Source organism: Vipera berus (assembly GCF_964194415.1).
Source record: "Vipera berus genome assembly, chromosome: 6".
Lineage (NCBI taxonomy): Eukaryota > Metazoa > Chordata > Lepidosauria > Squamata > Viperidae > Vipera > Vipera berus.
The window spans coordinates 18430639-18449838 of record NC_138208.1 but is presented as its reverse complement, the minus strand read 5'-3'; positions in this window follow the sequence as shown (position 1 = coordinate 18449838).

Here is a 19200-nt window from a genome sequence, read left to right as displayed (position 1 = left end):
TGTTTATACATTAAAAATAGGATATGGAAAGAAGAGATCATTTGTTGTATAATAGAAGAAGGTAATAAGTTACTTATGCTTATGGTGAAGGGGAAATAATTTTACTATATTCTTATTTTTTTCCCTTTGTTTTCTATTCTTTTTCTTTTCTGCATTTTCTATTTTTTCTTTTTAAAGTTTATATTAGTATTTATCTTTTCAATTGTAATGTTTCACAACATTCCTATAAAAATAAACTCTTGGAATTGACATTTATTTATCAGTATTTGTGGAATAAAAAACAGTTCAATTGTAGTTGGGGCTCAATGGTGCCCTAGAATACAATTGCTTTAAGGAGCAATAAAAATGCAATAAAAGATAAAGTTTGAAATTTAAGGTTTCATCAAAGTTTGTTAAACAACTATAAATAATTGTAATTATTACATACTTACATTTATTATATAAATATTGAAGCAGTTAATTATTCACTGTATTAGCTGGGTTTTTTTTTGTCTGAAATAGACTGTTAGGCTGCCACCATTCTAAATGAATATATTGAAAGTAGACAAATAGATCTCACTGATTTTTATATCAAGGTTCCAAAGAAATTTTCTTAGGAATGAAGCCAAATCTAATTAGGAGCATAGCCTATGCATTAAATAGCTCCACAGTCATGTTAATGTTTATTACAGAAATGGCTTAGGCCCTTCTGCCATATCCTGAGTTCTCAAGATATGCCTATGCACTATTAATCCCCTCCCTTCATGAGCCCCAGAAGTCTGTCACTCTTATCAGAATTAGCCTAAGAGAAAAGGAAAGTGGTAAAGAGGTTAAGGTGGTAAATTGCAAGTGTGTAGACATGGGTGAGTTATATAATCCATCCTCAACCATGGAAGCTCGCTAGATATCTTTGAATTAGATGCTTTCTCAGTTCAGAGTATCTCATAGAGTACTTGTGGAGGGTGAGAAATGAATATGTCATGAATATATAAAATATATAAATGTAACATATACATATTATATAAATGTATTATATAAATATATAAATTTAACAAGTATATAAACACAAAAGAAATGATTCCACAGTGCTGGAACATCTACTGAGAAATCTAATCAATACCAGCTGTGACCATTTGCAATCCCTGTCTATCTGTGGAGTCCTTGGTGCTCTCTAAGCTTGTTTGTTTGTTTGCAAATGTTTCATTACCCAACTAAGTAATGAAACTGACTATGGGGTTGTTTCTCCTGTCTACTCTATACAGCTTTCCTGCCAGTGATGGTGAGGATGTTATTTTCTTCTTGGTAGTTCCTTGATTAGGGAATTATTTTCTTTTAGATTGTTCTTCTCATGCTAATATCTGCTTATCTGGATGTTGACTTCTGGAAAATATGTGTTTTGGTCTTTTTGTTTCCGTCTTTGCTTTTTTGTTGTCTATTTTGACTATTCATAAATGTTTGTAAAGCTCAGAGATTTTACAAGCCTAAACAAGCCTGGCTTTTGTCAAGCAAAGCCATTTAGGGAAGCCCATAGTAAGTCACAGATGTTATACCAATGGATAATTGCCTATTTGACTCTTCCCCCTGATTTGGCCAGTCTCTCTTCAATGTCTGCTTCATGACTGTAGAAGAACTGATGTTATGTGTCTAGTGTGGCATCATGATTTTCACTTAATAATCATGTTACTTAGTGACAGAGTTGCCAGACCCAATTGTAGTCCTTAAGTGAGGACTACCTGCATGTGAAATAGCCATCACAATTTGATTTAATTCATCTAATGGATTATACTGGAGCAGTAAAATTGGATCAGTATCCCAGTCCATCCCACTGATTGACACAGCCATCTGGCCTTCCATATAAACCTGCAGTTTGGAATTTACTGATGGATAACTGTTCACAAATTTGCTGAAGTGTAAAAGGCAGGGCTTTTTTTCTCATAGAACGCTCAGAACGGCATTCCAGCACCTTTTTTTTTTTTTTTTGCAAAAAAAGCTCCCTCTATTGGCTTTCGAAAGCCTATTGCAGGACTAGGCAATCTTGGCTCTTTTTTATGACTCGTTAACTTCAACTCCCAGAAATCCTGATCCAGCCACGCTGAGGGGAAGGAGAGAGGTTTCCAAGCTGAGCCATGCTGGCTCAGGAATTCTGGGAGTTGAAGTCCTTGAGTCATAAAGAGCCAAGGTTGCCTACCCTGCACTAGAGGAGGACATTAAAATTATTTACAAGGTTACTTCTTTAGGAACTAAACTTTTAGAATCTAAAACGGCTAATTCAAAAAAAGCCAACAGGAAAGAACCTCACATTTTTTATCTGCTTCTGTCTTTTGGAAGGTAAAATTAGATAACAAAATAATCTATTTCCTATGTTAACATCTCTGCAATGATAATTTCATAAAGGTAACAGGAAAGAAATGAGAAACATTTTTCTCAATGTAATATGTCTAATTTAGCTGATGCTAGAAAAATAGTATTTTTTGTACACTCTTGAAAACTATTTTGAATCTATAACCATCTATTACAACTAAACCACTTTAAATTAAACAATTCTTAAGAATGAAATATTCTTAATTTGGACTTTACTTTTACTGTTTGGACTGTTGTGTGTTTTGAAAAATAGATTATTTAGAATCTAGTTATGTTGCACTTAAGTCTTTAAATAATTAACCTAGTATATATATAACAATATATGATGTTTTCCATGGTGAGCTTAACATCAATAACAACATTTATTAAAAAGGCTAAAATAATTTCTGGTGGTATTATCTGTACATTAAAATTTGTTTAGTCACAATCTTTCACTTTTCACATTCTGGAAAAGCAATGGTCATGTATCCTAGCAGAAGATGTTACATATGTGCATAAGCGTAGTCGGTAGCATATGCCTTTTTAAAAATATCAAACATGCAAAGAAACAAAAATAAGTCCAAAATATCTGTATTACATCCAGAAATGCCAACTTTGCAACCAATATTTCTCATCGATAACTATGGCACCCTAAGGATACTTGCATACATGCAAATGCTTCTCTGGGATCAGCAACGCAGCAGGGATTGCTTTTTCCTTCCAGCAACAGATTGCTGGGAAATACCAAACGTGTCCTTAAGAATTCCAATGTTTGTTACAAATTTTTCTGGATGTGGTTGGAAAGAGGCCTAGAAATGCCAGCACAAATACATCACACTTGCTGAACGTGCACACACAACTAATTACAATCTTCAATTATATGTGATATATCTAAAATGAGATGGGCTGTCTCAACTGCAACTTGCAAACCATTCTGTTTTGCGGCAAAACAATCCAGGACAAGCTGATTAGCAGAGCTTAGAGAGGACTCATTAACACAATTTTTGGGAAAGAAAGAAACAGAAGGACAGTTTAACATCTTCCAGTTATGTTATGTAACATCTTCTGGGAGTTGAAGTCCACGAGTCATAAAAGAGCCAAGGTTGCCTACGCCTGGCCTATTGGCTTTCGAAAGCCAATAGGAATTGCTGCTGAGCATACCAAAAGACCTGGCCAGCAAACGTTGCACAGGCAAGTTGTCTGCAGCGAAGGCAGGAACTTTGCACCCCTCCCTGCTGCCCAACTACACCATCTTAACTAGGTAAGTAAAATATTATTTGCAAATAGGATGGCAATAAACAATTTAGGCTGGATTTACATCAGGGCTTTTCAACCTTTTCAGAAATTGTACCACTTTTAGTACATAACAATATTCAAGCACCACCAGTGCCTAAAAAGGTGTCAAAAACTTGATGACTAAAAAAAAGGGTGGGTATTTTGGGTTTCATTGGTTAGATTCATTTATTGTTATAGAAATGGCTAGTTTATAATATTATAGAAAAGCAAAAAGTTGAGGTTCAATGTTAATGCTTCCTTCTACTCCTGTAACAGAGGAAGTCAGAAGTCAGTGCCTTTTCTTTTTCTCTTCTCCCCCTCACTTTTCCCTTTTTCTCTCACCCTTCACTCACACAAGCCCTCCCACTCATTCACACTTTGCTCACAAAAGCCTCCAGTCGCTCTCACTCACTCCTCCGTCTCTTTCAAAGGCACCTTGTTCAGTCTCTCCCCGACTCACTCTGTCTCTTTCAAAGGCCTCTTGCTCGCTCACTCACTTACTGCCCCGTCACTTCCAAATGCCATTTGCTCGTTCACACATTCACTTACTGCCCCAATGCTTCCAAACACCATTTGCTCATTCACTCACTTACTGCCCCATCGCTTCCAAATGCTTCCAAACGCCACTTGCTCACTCACTCACTTACTGCATTTGGAAGTGATGGGGCAGTAAGTGAACGAGTGCCAGTGCCAGAGCCCATCAGCTGTTTGGTGCCGGAGACCACTGCCACAAGGAACACAGCTCTGGGTCGGGGTTCAGAGCAGCTCTGGCTGGGGGCTCAGCACGGGCCATGGCATGGCAACTGCGGGGAGGGGAATCCCCACAGCGGCTGTGGAGAGGGGAATCCCTGTGGCATGTGGCTCTGAGCCGCAGGGGCGGGGGTGCAAAGGACAGGCAGCGACCCATAGCAAGACACCAGCATCGCTCCCAGTGACAGCACCTCTGAGTTCCGGCACCTTTTTTTTTTTGAAAAAAAGCACTGGTAAAAGGTCTTCAGACCCCACAATTTTTTTTCTAGCCCTTACATGTTGTTACTGGTTAGTTCCTTCTCTATTAACTTGGAATGTGTTCCCTAGAATGACATTTCCTGCAACAAAAACTGAAATTATCTAACACCGATGAGATAACTCTCTTCAGTCACTTCCCTTATAGCGCTCCCCAATAAAAAAAGGGACAATATGCTAATTAGTGTTACTCAGAAACAAAAATGGAAGCAATCATTTATGAATGTATCCATGGCTGACAGCTTTATTAATCTCTGTAGCTGCTGTCACTTGATAAAGAATAACATATAATAAAACCTCAGCAAAGTAGCTAATTAGACATTCTGCCACTGCTGCTTTCCTGCTCTTAGAGCAAAGAGTCTGGTAAAGGGAGGGAGCTGGAGAAGGAGACCTGTGATTTTGTATGGGGGGAAGCAGACATTCACAGCGACTCATCCTTAGAGTAGTTATGATGATTTAGCCACGTCCATATAACAGGAAGGAAAAAAAAGGAAGGCATTCAGTTAGTTTTCTTTTGTTTTTTTGCAGATCATTCTTGTCTACAACCTATTCCCAAGACCAGGGGTAGGCAACCTTGGCTCTTTTATGACTCGTGGACTTCAACTCCCAGAATTCCTGAGCCAGAATGGCTCAGCTTGGAATCCTCTCCCTTTCCCCTCAGCATGGCTGGCTCAGGAATTCTGGGAGTTGAAGTCTGTGAGTCATAAAAGAGCCAAGGTTGCCTACCCCTGCCCAAGATCAAATTTCTCAGAGAGCAACTCAGTTCATTGAAGAACACTGAGAGGTATAGGGAGAAGTGAGGAAGCATAAAAAACAATTTTGACCGTTCAGTACACAGAAATCAGCATTACTTTATTTTTGAAAAACTGTGTACACCCTTCATCTCTTAAATTTAAAGAAGCTGGCTGCCACTCCAGGAGTCTTAATGAACATAATCACCTCTTAGATGAAGTATTGCTACTCTTTTTAATCTCAAATCTCACTAAAGTGCACAATATTAAAGTATGTTAAATTGTGTTTTCCTAGGCGACTATTTCCCAGGATTATGCAGAACATGGCAGGATTTTTTTTATGTGACACATTCCTCTCTTACACACACACACACATACACCCCCCCCACACACACACAAACAGTTTTTACGAAGGCATCATCCATATTTAGTGAGAAGTTTCTTCTTTTGGTTTATCTACCTCACAGTCTCTCTGAATCAACATGAAAAAATGATTTCTGATTTATTTCTTTGGAGGTTCCAAGGCATTGTTTCACTTTTTTTATTTTGTTACAGCAAAGAACAAACAATAAGAGCTCTGCACAAATTATGTGCGTCAGGCTCCAACTCTTATATCTCCTGTATAGAGTTAAATATAATTTCTTGTTCTTTCCCCTTATTTTGATGTGTGTTAATATTTGCTTAACTGTGACATAAAATGCATGGTTGGATCTCTTTTGTTTTGGCAGGTCTCATCTGAGTGTGAATTCTAAGGCACAAGTGATGATAGTTTAGGATAACCAAACACGAACAGGAATTAATTACTGCACATTATGGCAAAAACCTCTAGCTATGAGACTGAAGTTTTCAGACATGTTTAGTATAGCAGTTCCTGGATTATATTACTACAGATAAACATTCATGCTTGAATGCTCACTCAGATGAAAGCCTGCCAGCTTATGGAAATCTGGCACATGCGAGGAATTGAGTTTTTTTCCTAGTTTCTATTATATCATGGCTATGGAGAAGGTTTCTTTGCTTATGCATCTCTCTGTGGGGAAAATGGGCTCAATGATGATCAGGACAAAACAAAAATAAATGTATTTTCAAAAATTCATTTTATATAACGTCATTTGTGGATGATTGATAGCATTTAACATTAACCAGATCAATTCCCTTAAATATTTTGGACTCTTTTTTTAATTGCTTCTTTGTCTTAGAGAAACCGAGAAAAGTTATGCCTGAGAAAGCCCAAAGTTGCTCAAATACAGCATTGCGTTTTGTGAACCAGAATGGCAAGAAGTATAATTTAAAAGCTAATAAGACATATGGGACAAATGTATTGATTTATCTGATCTGCAGAGCATGCAGTTCTATAGCTTTGTTTGCAGCTGTTCAGTCAAAATTTCTAAAGGTCAAATGAATCATATCCCAATGCAACCTTAATTCTTTACTTGGACTGAAGGCTAACTTGGTTCAATTGAGGCAGATATGAAGTTTTGCTGCATGAAATTCTGGCTTAAAGTGGTATAGATTGAGAGCCTCTTAACTTCCCTGATTTTGGGTAACAAATTTTCATCCTCAAGGATCAAGGAATAAATTTAGATTCAAGACTCTTTGTTCAATATATAAGTTCAGCTAGTTTCAGGAAATAGCCTCGGCAGAAGTTAAATAGAATATTATTTTCAGATCTCTAGATTGAACGTAGCTTCATCTTCTGTCTTTAGCTTATAGAATACCGGTAGATCCTTCTTAATAGTTCCCTATCTTGCCAGCATCTTATGCCCCAAATATAAGCACTTTTATCCTGGCTAAGCATGATGTGCTGCCCCTAGAAAGAAGATAGATATACCGGTATATTTGCAGGAGTATCTTTTTCCATGTATTATAGGAGAAATTGAATACATTGGCTATATTCTTCTCCATTCCCTTTTTATTCACTTTAGTATATGGTTTTAATTATTGTCAGGCTTGTGAGGGAGTCCAGAGAAGAAGCAGAACCAGATGAACTAATTCTATTGTAAGGTTAGATTAACAGAATCGTGCAAGTCTGAAAGTACATTCCCCCCCCCCCCGGCTCCATTGTTTAAGGAGAACCATTTTACTATTAAAGAAAACCATGCTTCTAAAGGTGGCAATGATGCTAGGTAGGATAACTAATGTCCCTGTGGGCCAGTTACTTTTCTTAATTAATATCAATTTTCTTCAATTAAATATTAATAAATATACTAAATTTATATTCTTGATTTCTTAAGAAAATGTCTTAATTCGCTTTCTGAATTTCCTGAATAGTTCTGCTTTAGATAATTACATTTGGTCTACAAATCTAGATCTCAGCTGTCTCTATTCAATATCATTCTCCCTTTGTTAAGGTGAGCAAAACTTCTTTCTTTTCTGCAAGAAATAGATCGGAGGGGGGGAGTTGTTTAGGGTTAAGAAGAGTTACTTTGGACATGATAGGATTATGTGAAGTGAGGGACCAAACCTGGTCCTTTGCAAGATGATGGAGAAGTGACCTGGAAATAAATCTCAGTATTTTGGCCACAATAGCAATCCACTGTGAAAATGCTTAGAGTGGCACAGTATAATGTTGTATTTACGGACTATGTATTTTCTGCAATAGCCAATGATCAATTCAAGTCACCACTGCATTCAAGTCAGTGTTGGCTGCTAGCAACAGCCTGGACTAATCCTTGCAGTTTTCTTTGCAAGATTTTTGAAGTGATTTACCACTAATTCCTTCCTAGGCCTGAGAGACAGGGACTGGCCCAAATCAGCCTACTCACTTCATCCCTAAGGTAGGAGTAGAACTCACGGTCTCCCAGTGTCTAGCTGGATACTTTAACCACTACAACAAACTTCCATTGTGTCAGATGCTAGTAGGTAATTGGTCACTAACACTGAAGTATCATGTATACTGCTAAGTGCTGTAGCTTTCTGATGGTGCTACATTTATTTTAGTCTAAGTGTAATACAGTTTTTATCTAAAATGGTTTCTTATTTTACTTTTAAATCAAATCTATTAACCATAAACTCCTCCTCCTCCCAGATGCTCTATTATATGATATTTCTGAAAATTATACGTCAGATTTTAACTAGGTGATCATTTAATGATTTCACAAATCCACGGAGAATAGGCCTATCTTCCCCCTGCTAGGCTTTCTCTAACTCCAGTTGTAACAGTTCAGAATTAAAAATAGAACTGCCATATGTAGGACATTTCTGATTGTGAGAAATGGACTGTGAAAGGGTGATAAATTTCTATGCTTAGCTTGTGATCTTCCTGACCGTACTTGATGGAATAACTGTTGTTTTGATCCATAAAATCAAATTTTTTCTCCATTTACTCTGGGCCCTGTGTCTGATCCGAAACTATGTGCAAAAGTGTCACACTGATGTACATTTATGCATATGATATGTAATGCAGTTTTCATTGGCTTTACACATATTGGATGATGTCTCTTATTTGTATCTATTCAGCAATTCAAAGAACTGTCACATCACTATTTCAAACAATACCATCAATTTTACGTAACACAATATCTGGATTTGGTTTATTTCTCTATACGCCTTCCCTTTTCTTTGTTAGTCTGAATAAAATTAATTTCATTAAGACTAATTTTAATTTATTCATGAGACAATGAAGTAAATTACAGTAGATGATTTGCAAGAGTGCTCAGTGCTGAGATGTAGTCTGTGCTCAGACCACTATCATAATCCTGAATGGATTGAATCCAGATGACATATCATTTGTTGTCTGGTCCTTTGAAAATGTTTCTATAAGATAGGTGCCAATCCAGAGACCGTGGTTACATTTATGACAAGCAAAATGTCAGTTCTAAACCTGTGTTATTTGTTGGAGGAAAATTGATGAGCGATAGTTGAATGATAAAAATAAATCATTCAATGAACGTGTAATTCCTGATTTTTGTTTAAAGGAGGGAGGGAGGAAGGTAGAGAGACAGACAGAGAGAGAGATTACAATGCATGCTGATATTTTTAGAAACTCAAATTGTACATATAAGTGGTTCCAAAACCTCAATAATATTTTCCCGTTTTCCCGTTTAGAGGTACATGATAACTTGTACCCTGTATTTACTTTGTATTCATATCCAAGTTTATGTAGAGCTCTGAAATAACAGAAAGTATCTTAACTTCTTAGAAATTGTCCCTAGTAGAGAAGAGAAAAAAATGTTATCAATTCTTTTTATCTTCATCCTCTATCAAAATATTGCTGGAATAAGTAGTCTTACCATGGCAGAAAGGAGGAAAGATTGAAGAAAATTGATCCAGACAGTGACATTGCCTCCCACTGAGATCTTTATTTCCAAGGCAAAATAGCACATTTGGTTTTTTCACCCCCTTGAACCTCTATTCTTTCTCATGAGGAAGCATGACTAATGCTATCTGTACAGCAATTCATTGTTAGGAGAACTTCTTCTTTTTCAACACTGCATGAAATCACAATGAGGTGTATTCACCTGTTCATCAGTAACATCACAAATAATCTCACTTTTGCAGACTGAATGTTCAATTAGTGATCACCAATGCAACCAGAGTACAGATAGCACAGAATGACGAAAGTATAATTTGAGAAAAATTCCATGTTTTTAAAACTAATGCACAGTTTTGTGAAATGTTACTATGATACCATACAATTTTAGGGATGATTTAAGATGAGGATTAAAGGATCTATCCCACCCCAAAATAAAGGTAATATTTGCATATAGGTTTTTAATAGAAAAGTTAAGCACATCCTTATATTTTTCTCAGCAGAAAGATATAACTGAAAGTAGAACATTTTTTTTCTGTTGAGTAACGCCTTCATTTAATGGAAATGTGTAGGGAAAGAATAAGATGAGCCCAACTGTATCAGGTTCACATTGGATGGATATTAGCATTTTGGAGTGAATGTATCCTTGTACAGATAGAGTGTAACACTCGTCTTGAATGTGTGATTGTTCTGGGCTTTTCATTCAATATGCAAAAGTCTTCATTATATCCAAGTCATTACTACAATATACATATCCATAACATTCAGTTTATTGTCAATTGTTCCTTACATTTACATAATAAATTTAGTGGCATGGGACCACTCTGGTTTATTTATTGCTGTTGTTGATGTTAACTGTTGTGTATCTAGCTTTAGGGTTGCAGCCTCTCCAATTCCTTACTCAATACAATTTTGTTAATCAGATTGATCTTTATCTTCCAGTGCAACTTTGTTGCAGAGGCGTATTTCATGAGCGTTTACTTCCTTTGAAACAATTCCTGTGCTTTACTGAGCTGCATTTATGTGGCTGTTTATTTTGAGCCTGCTGAGCTTGCAAGATGTTCTAAGATACACAATGGAAACTGAATGGAAAAAAGCTTGATTTCATGCAAAAGTGATGTTAACATTTTATGAACTAGATTAATGTTTACTGATTATTATTATTGTTGTTGTTGTTATTATTATTATTATTATTATTATTATTATTATTATTATTATTATTGTTGTTGTTGTTGCTGTTATCTGTTCAAAACAATGTGAACTTACACCTGCTAGTTCTTTAGCTGGTGGTGACCTTGATACACATGAAGTTCTTCCCAGGAAATTAGGATGTCATAATGTATCAGCATAGTATATGTGCAGCTCTGAGCAATGTGGCCTTTTGTAACTGACAGATGGAAATTTTGTCAATGTGCAGATATGAAATCAAACCACCTAGTAAGGCTGTATTACTATTATCCTTCTCATCTTCCCTATTACCTGTTTCCTTAGCTTCTTATAGCTTCTTATAACTATAAATTTGTTGTTTGTATCTCATGACTTATGTTGACTGATGTTATTAGTACCCTATTATGATTTATGTTGATTGATTATTTAGTGTCCTAAGACTATCACTGAATGTTGTATCGTATGATTTATGATGATTGTATTTTAAGATTATGATCATGATTTGACACTTGTTGCTTGTATGTACACTGAGAGCTTATGCTCAGGAGAAAAATTCCCTGTGTGTCCAATCACACTTGGCCAACAAAGAATTATTCTATTCTATTCTATTCTATTCTATTCTATTCTATTCTATTCTATTCTATTCTATTCTATTCTATTCTATTCTATTCTATTCTATTCCATTCCATTCCATTCCATTCCATTCCATTCCATTCCATTCCATTCCATTCTATTCTATTCTATTCTATTCTATTCTATTCTATTCTATTCTATTCTATTCTATTCTATTCTATTCTATTCTATTCGCCCTCCAAGGTTTTTTTTGGTACGGCACCCAGTGTGCCAATACTCTCTAGGCCCACCTCAGCCAGTTTATGCCATAATCTTTCAATTTTGATTTTCAGATCTTAATACTTAGTGATCTTCTCCAATTCTTGGTCTTCAATTCTGTAATCCCTAGTATTGCCACGTCAATTATCCACACTTCTTTCTTTTCAATCACATAGTCATAGGATGTAAGCTGTTCCAAGAAAAAAAAGCCTTTTGCAATTGAGTAATGGTGATTTTGTCAATGTCAAGTGTGTTCAAGTAGTACTCCAGATGTTTTGGGATTGCACCCAAGAGGCCTATTACTATTGGTACAATCTTTGTTTTCTTTTCCTGCAGTCATTCTATTTCTATTTTGCAGGTTTGCAAAATTCAGCTCCCAGATCTATGTTTAGTGTTGGAGTTTAACCATGGTGCTGTAAATTATATAGTGCAGTTGTGGTACTTTTTTGATGTGTCAGGACTACAACTCTCTTATATTTAAGAATTCACTTGTCATCCTAATTGTCACGTCGTCCTCTGCCAGGAAACACAAGCACTCCAAAAGGAACGGGTGACCAGGTTTATTTCTTCCACAAATCAAACCGCGGTAAAGTCAGCGTTGAGGCACCTAGCCTCAATGCTCTTTTATCATGTTACCACACCCTAACCCCACCCCTTCAAAGCAAACCGGCATCCGCCCACCTCCCCATAAATGCCCCACCCATCACCGTGCGTAGCCACTACCCATCGTGTGCTCTGCTGCAGCCCGTCAAGCCCCCTCCCAGGTAAGTTCTGTCCTTCCGCTCCCTCATGCGCCCCAGTCCGTGCTGGCGTTGCGGCTGTTAACTTCCCCCCGAGTCCATCCAAGCGCCCAGTGAGAGAGGGTGGCAAAACGGGCACAGCCACACACCCCTCTACAGTTTGCCGGGGCGGGTCTAACTGTCCGTTTGGTCCAGTCCGTTTCTGCCCGGGCACCATCCGCAGCTCAGAGTCCAGCCGCCGAGGAGTTAAAGGGTCCTGGGCAGGCGCCAGCGCTAGACCGGTGGGCGCCCGGCGCCGTCCCCGCTGACGAGGTGAGCGCGCGCCCGCCGGCCGTCTGGGAGCGGGCACGCCGATCAGCTGAGCGCCGGCCAGCTGCTCGGCGGGACTGCGGCGGCGCGCTCCGCAGGTTCCGGGCGAAGCCACGCCCTCCAATCGAGCGTCTGAAGGTCAGGGGAGGCGCTGTCCGGGAGCGGGTGCGCCGATCAGCTGGGCACCGGCCAGCTGCTCGGCGGGGCTGCGGCAGCGCGCTCCGTGAAGTCCTGGCGAAGCCACGCCCACCATCCGAGCGTCCGGGGCTCGACGGAGGCGATGTCGAGGCCCGATCGGACAGCAGGCCGGCGGGGCTTGACAGTCGGCTTCCCCTACCATCTGTCCCCCTGCAAAAGAAGAACGACAAGATAGACCTCCACGAAGACAAGCCGCTGAGTCCCCAGTGCTACCCCCCGGTTTGGACGGATGCGCACGGTGAAAAGCCGTGACCAGACGAGCTGCCTGAACATCCCCTTTCCTCACCCATGAAGCCTCTGCCAATGGATATCCTTTCCACATCACGAGATACTGTACCTGCCCCCTCCGTACCCGAGAATCTAAGATTGCCTGTATCTCGTACCGGTCCCCGTGAACAGGCCCCGGAGCGTTTCCACCCGCCTTCCCTGTTATTCCCCTAGCGGGCTTTAGTAGGCTACTATGGAAGACGGGGTGGATCTTCCCTAGGAACTTTGGCAACCGTAAACGGACGGTCACGGGGTTGATCACTTGAACCACTTGAAAAGGGCCAAGGAACTTGGGGCCTAACTTCCTGCTCGGTACCCGTAAGTGCAAATATTTGGTTGACAGATACACCCACTCCCCGACCTTGGGGGTGTCGAAGGGTTCCCGTTTTCTGTCTGCCTGCTCCTTCACCCGTGCCTGGGCTTTCACCATTGCCTCCCTAGCAGTCTTCCAAGCGCCCCCTAATTGGTGCATCCACTCCCCAAGCCCGGTGGGTGTCGCCGATCCCTGTCCACACTCCGGGACAGGGACGAAATCATACCCCGCCACCACCTGGAATGGTGTCAAACCCGTGCTGCTATGCACGGCGTTATTGTGGGCGACTTCAGCAAACACCAGGAGGTCTGCCCAGTCTGTTTGCTGGTATGACACATAACTCCTGAGGAGCCTTTCCACCGTGGCGTTGGCCCTTTCGGCGGCCCCGTTAGTGCTTGGGTGGTAACCGGAACTGAGGCCCTGGGTAGAGCCGATGTGCCGTAGGAACACCCGCCAGAACTGTGCTGTAAACTGGACCCCACGGTCTGAAATGATCCGTCGGGGGACCCCGTGAAGCCGATAGACATGAGTCAGAAACAGACGTGCCAACCGTTTGGCGGACGGCAGCCCCTTGCAGGGGACGAAGTGCGCCTGCCTGGAAAAAAGGTCGATGACTGTCCAGATTACCGTGTAACCCCTGCTTTCCGGCAACCCGACAATGAAATCCATGGCAATGTCTTGCCATGGCCGTTCAGGGTCCGAAACTGTCTGTAGTAGACCTAACGGCTTCCCGACGCGAGGTTTTACTGTGGCGCATACGTGGCAGCCCCGGACGTGGAACGTCCGCCTTCATGCACGGCCACCAGAATTGGCAGCGTGCCAAGTGCAAAGTTTTCAGGAAGCCGAAGTGGCCGGCCTGCTTGGCATCGTGACATCGGTGCAGAATGGCGGGGCGTAATGCCTGGGGCACATACAGCTTATTCCCGTGCTAGGCCAAGCCGTTGCGCATAGTTAGCAGACCAGGATGCTCCTTCAGCCAGGTGTCTGTAGCTAAGGCCTTGTCCATGGCACGGGACAAATTGTCCCCCACGCTGCAAATTGCCTGGGTCGCACTCGGGGATGCACTGGGCGGAATGAGCTCTTGTACAACTGCTTCTCGTTTGGTGTCGTATTGCGGCAGCCGTGAGAGTGCATCAGCAAGAAAGTTCCGCCCCCCCGGTACGTACTTCAGGACGAAATTAAACCGCCGGAAAAAGAGAGCCCATCTGACGTGCTTGGGCGCCAGCTTCCTCGGGGACTGTAGGACCTCCAAGTTTTTGTGGTCTGTCCAAACCTCGAAAGGATGGACAGCCCCCTCCAGTAGATGCCGCCACGTCTCCAAGGCCGCGCGCACGGCGAACGCCTCCTTCTCCCAAATTGCCCACGAGCGTTCTGTCGACGACAGTTTTTTGGAAGAGTAGGCACATGGTTGCAGCACGCCCTCTGTGTTCCGTTGCAGCAGCACAGCCCCTACCGCGACATCGCTGGCGTCGACCTGGACCACATACGGACGGTCGGGATCGGGATGTACCAACACCGGCTCATTAGCAAACAGGGCCTTTAAAGTCTCGAACGCCCGTTGACACGTGGTGGTCCACGCCAGCTTCAACGCTGGACGTGGTTTCTCCCCGGATTGCCGCGTCCGCAACAGGTCCGTCAGCGGCAGGGCTGTCGCTGCAAATCCCGGGATGAACTGGCGGTAAAAGTTCGCGAACCCCAAAAAACTCTGCACCTGTCGTCGCGTCCGCGGCGCCTGCCATTGCAGTACGGCTTCCACTTTGCGAGGGTCCATCTCTATGCCGCTCGCAGACACTCGATACCCCAGATAATCCAGCCTCGTCTTGTGGAACTCGCATTTAGTGAGCTTTACGTAGAGACGGGCAGCCAGCAGCTTCCGTAGCACCTGGCGCACGAGGGCGATGTGCTCCTCCATAGTCTTAGTATATATCAAAATGTCATCCAGGTACACTAGCACTCCGCGGTACAGGTGCTTGTGAAGCACCTGGTTTATCATCTGCATAAAGACGGCTGGGGCCCCCTGGAGTCCAAACGGCATGACTCGGAACTGGAAACTGCCCAACGGGCAGTTAAACGCCGTTTTCCACTCATCCCCGGCTCTGATCCGCACCCGATAATACGCCTCCTGTAAATCTAGCCTCATGAAGAAGCGTCCCGTCGACAAGTGTGCCAGAAGATCTTTCATGAGCGGCAGCGGATACAGGTGTTCGACGCATACCACGTTGACGCCACGGAAGTCGACACACATGCGAAGCGTGCCATCCTTCTTCTCCCGGAACAGTATTGGCGCAGCTATCTTGGATCGGGCAGCTTGGATGAACCCCCTCGCGAGATTTTTGTCGACATAGCGCCGTAGTTCCTGCATCTCGCGAGGCGTCAAAGCGTACATGCGCGGTTTTGGCAGTTTTACGCCCGGCTCGAGCTCGATGGCGCAGTCCGTCGCACGGTGAGGAGGCAGAGCGTCACACTCTTTCTCGTCAAAAACCTCTGCCAGGTCGGTGTACACCTGGGGAAAGCAGGCTTCCACCACCCCCTCTGCCCCTTGAACCTGCTCACCACCTAGCTGCTCAGAAGGACCCACATATGCGTGTGGTGGCGGTTGTGGCCCTGTCCCCACCCGTAGGTGCCGACATCCCTCCCCCCACCAGATCGTGGGTCCCCACTTGTCGAGCCACGTCAACCCCAGAATCACTGTCTCCGTCATTGATGGAACGACAAGGAATCGCAAAGTCTCCCAATGGGCCCCCATCTCAAATCGAATAGGACTCGTCACCCGGGTGACCGGAGCCCCCCCCAAAAGGGACCCATCCACCTGCTGGAAACGAAGGGGAGTTGGCAGGCAGCGCACCTCCAATCCCAGCCAGGCAACCACCGCTTGGCTGATAAGGCACCAGGTGCTGCCTGTGTCGATCAGTGCTGGGCAGGCCTCCCTATGTCCCGTTCACAGGTTGATGAGCACGACTGGAACTGTGAAGGGTACCACTGGGTCACTCACCATAGGGTCCTCCTCCTCCTCCAGGCTCTCGTAGGGCTCTGGGTCGTTGGCCTCGGATGTTTCCGCGCCGATTGCTGATGTCGTCATCAGGGTCGCCAGCTGGTGAGCAGCTCTCAAACGCTCCACCGACTTTCGTGCCGTGGGGCCCTTTCCGGCGGGAGTTGCTGTGGCAGCACGGGGTGCCGGCAAGGGGCAAGTGGCCACTCGGTGTCCCGGCTGATCGCACCGGAAACATCTTATAGCTGGCCTCGGAAGCGGCACAGGTGGGTTTGCCGTTGGAGCCACGGCCTTCCGATCCTCCTCCTTTGGCTTCTCAGGGGTTCTGCGGGCCCCGACCACCCCCTCCGACTTACCCCTGCATTCACGCAGCCGGACGTCAAGTTCTACAGTGACCCGGTACCACTCCAGCAGTCGCTCGGGCACTCCACGCACCACACACGCTCTACGCAGCGCGCCGTCCAACCCCGACTGGAAATGGTGTACCAGCAAGCGTTCCGGCCAAGAGCGGAGCTTACGAGCCACCCGGCGGAATTCAGCAACATACTCCGCTGCGGGCCTGCCTTGTTGTCGCAGCCCCACCACCTCCGCCTCAGCCCTGTGGGTGCGGGCCACATCCTCAAACTGCGTCCGCAGTGACTCCAGGAACAATCCGACGTTGGCCAGCTCCCGAGCATGCTCGCCATACAGGTCAGCCGCCCAGGCTGCAGCCTCTCCCTGCAGGCTTGCTGTGATGGCCACCACCATGGCCCATTGGGAGGCATAGGCTGCACCGTACTGATCCAGGTGGTGAATGGTGTGGCTTAGGAACATGGCGAGCCGGTCAGGGTGGCCATCGTACGTAACTGGCAGTGGTGGAGGGCCCCAGAAAAACCCCGGGCCCCAGGGGTTGTACCTGGTGCTTGGTGCCGCCCGCTCCATGGCCTGGCGGACGCCCCGGCCGTTGTTGCCCACCTGGTGGCCTCTGCCTGGTCTGACGCCTCGGGGTGTTGTCGTTCGGCCTGAACAGCTTCCATCTCCGTCAGCCGTGATGGCGGGCCCCGAAACCTTGGGCCTGCCAGACGGAAACTGGGCTGGCCCGACTGGCCAGGCATCAACCTCTGTAGCGACCATCGCCGCGTCTCCTGAGCGGGCCCAGAAGGCGACCAAGGTGCAGTGTCCTGATACCCAAACTCCCCAAAACGGTCCCGCAACACATCCATTGTATAGGCCCCTGGGGCCGTAGAGTAGCTCCACTCCTCGCCTTCCTCCTCCGTCAGCTCTCTCCAAGCCGACGCTGAGGCCCATGAATGGCCCTCTCCACGAACTTGGTCCAAACGCTCCAAGGGAGGGCTCTGCCACCCCTCCCCGCTCTGAGCCAGAGACCCTTCCTCCCAGCTATCACCAGCCACAGCCGAGACCATAACCCCCTTGGTCTTTGGCCGCACCGCCGGCCCCTCTGTCACGCCAGGATCAGGTGGAGTTGCAACTGCAGCCCCAACAGCCCCTTCCTCCTCGGCTGCCAAATCAAGCCCCGATGGATCCTTTGCCATGCCCAAAGTGTGAGTAACAGCAGTAGGTATCCTGAAAGAACGCTGACTTACTGTCACGTCGTCCTCTGCCAGGAAACACAAGCACTCCAAAAGGAACGGGTGACCAGGTTTATTTCTTCCACAAATCAAACCGCGGTAAAGTCAGCGTTGAGGCACCTAGCCTCAACGCTCTTTTATCATGTTACCACACCCTAACCCCACCCCTTCAAAGCAAACCGGCATCCGCCCACCTCCCCATAAACGCCCCACCCATCACCGTGCGTAGCCACCACCCATCGTGTGCTCTGCTGCAGCCCGTCAAGCCCCCTCCCAGGTAAGTTCTGTCCTTCCGCTCCCTCATGCGCCCCAGTCCGTGCTGGCGTTGCGGCTGTTAACTTCCCCCCGAGTCCATCCAAGCGCCCAGTGAGAGAGGGTGGCAAAATGGGCACAGCCACACACCCCTCTACAGTTTGCCGGGGCGGGTCTAACTGTCCGTTTGGTCCAGTCCGTTTCTGCCCGGGCACCATCCGCAGCTCAGAGTCCAGCCGCCGAGGGGTTAAAGGGTCCTGGGCAGGCGCCAGCGCTAGACCGGTGGGCGCCCGGCGCCGTCCCCGCTGACGAGGCGAGCGCGCGCCCGCCGGCCGTCTGGGAGCGGGCGCGCCGATCAGCTGAGCGCCGGCCAGCTGCTCGGCGGGACTGCGGCGGCGCGCTCCGCAGGTTCCGGGCGAAGCCACGCCCTCCAATCGAGCGTCCGAAGGTCGGGGGAGGCGCTGTCCGGGAGCGGGCGCGCCGATCAGCTGGGCACCGGCCAGCTGCTCGGCGGGGCTGTGGCAGCGCGCTCCGTGAAGTCCTGGCGAAGCCACACCCACCATCCGAGCGTCCGGGGCTCGACGGAGGCGATGTCGAGGCCCGATCGGACGGCAGGCCGGCGGGGCTTGACACTAATGTGTTTTGAATTGAAGAGTCATGATTAGGCTTCTATTATAAACTTTTCAGATTCAGCTATTTTGATGTCATTCTGTATGCACATACAGGTAGACTTCACTTACTGGATGCATTGTTCAGTAACCATTTGAAGTTAAAATGTGCAAAAAATAGCTTTGTGACCAATCCCCACATTTACAAGTGTCACAGCATTCTACAATCACACGATTGCTCTTGGGTGCTTCACAATCAATTCACATTTACAACCATCACCGTGTCCCATGGTCATATGATCACCATTCATATCTTTTGCAACCAGCTGAACCACATTAACAGAGAGGACCAAAATAACATTCTAAGTCACAGTTG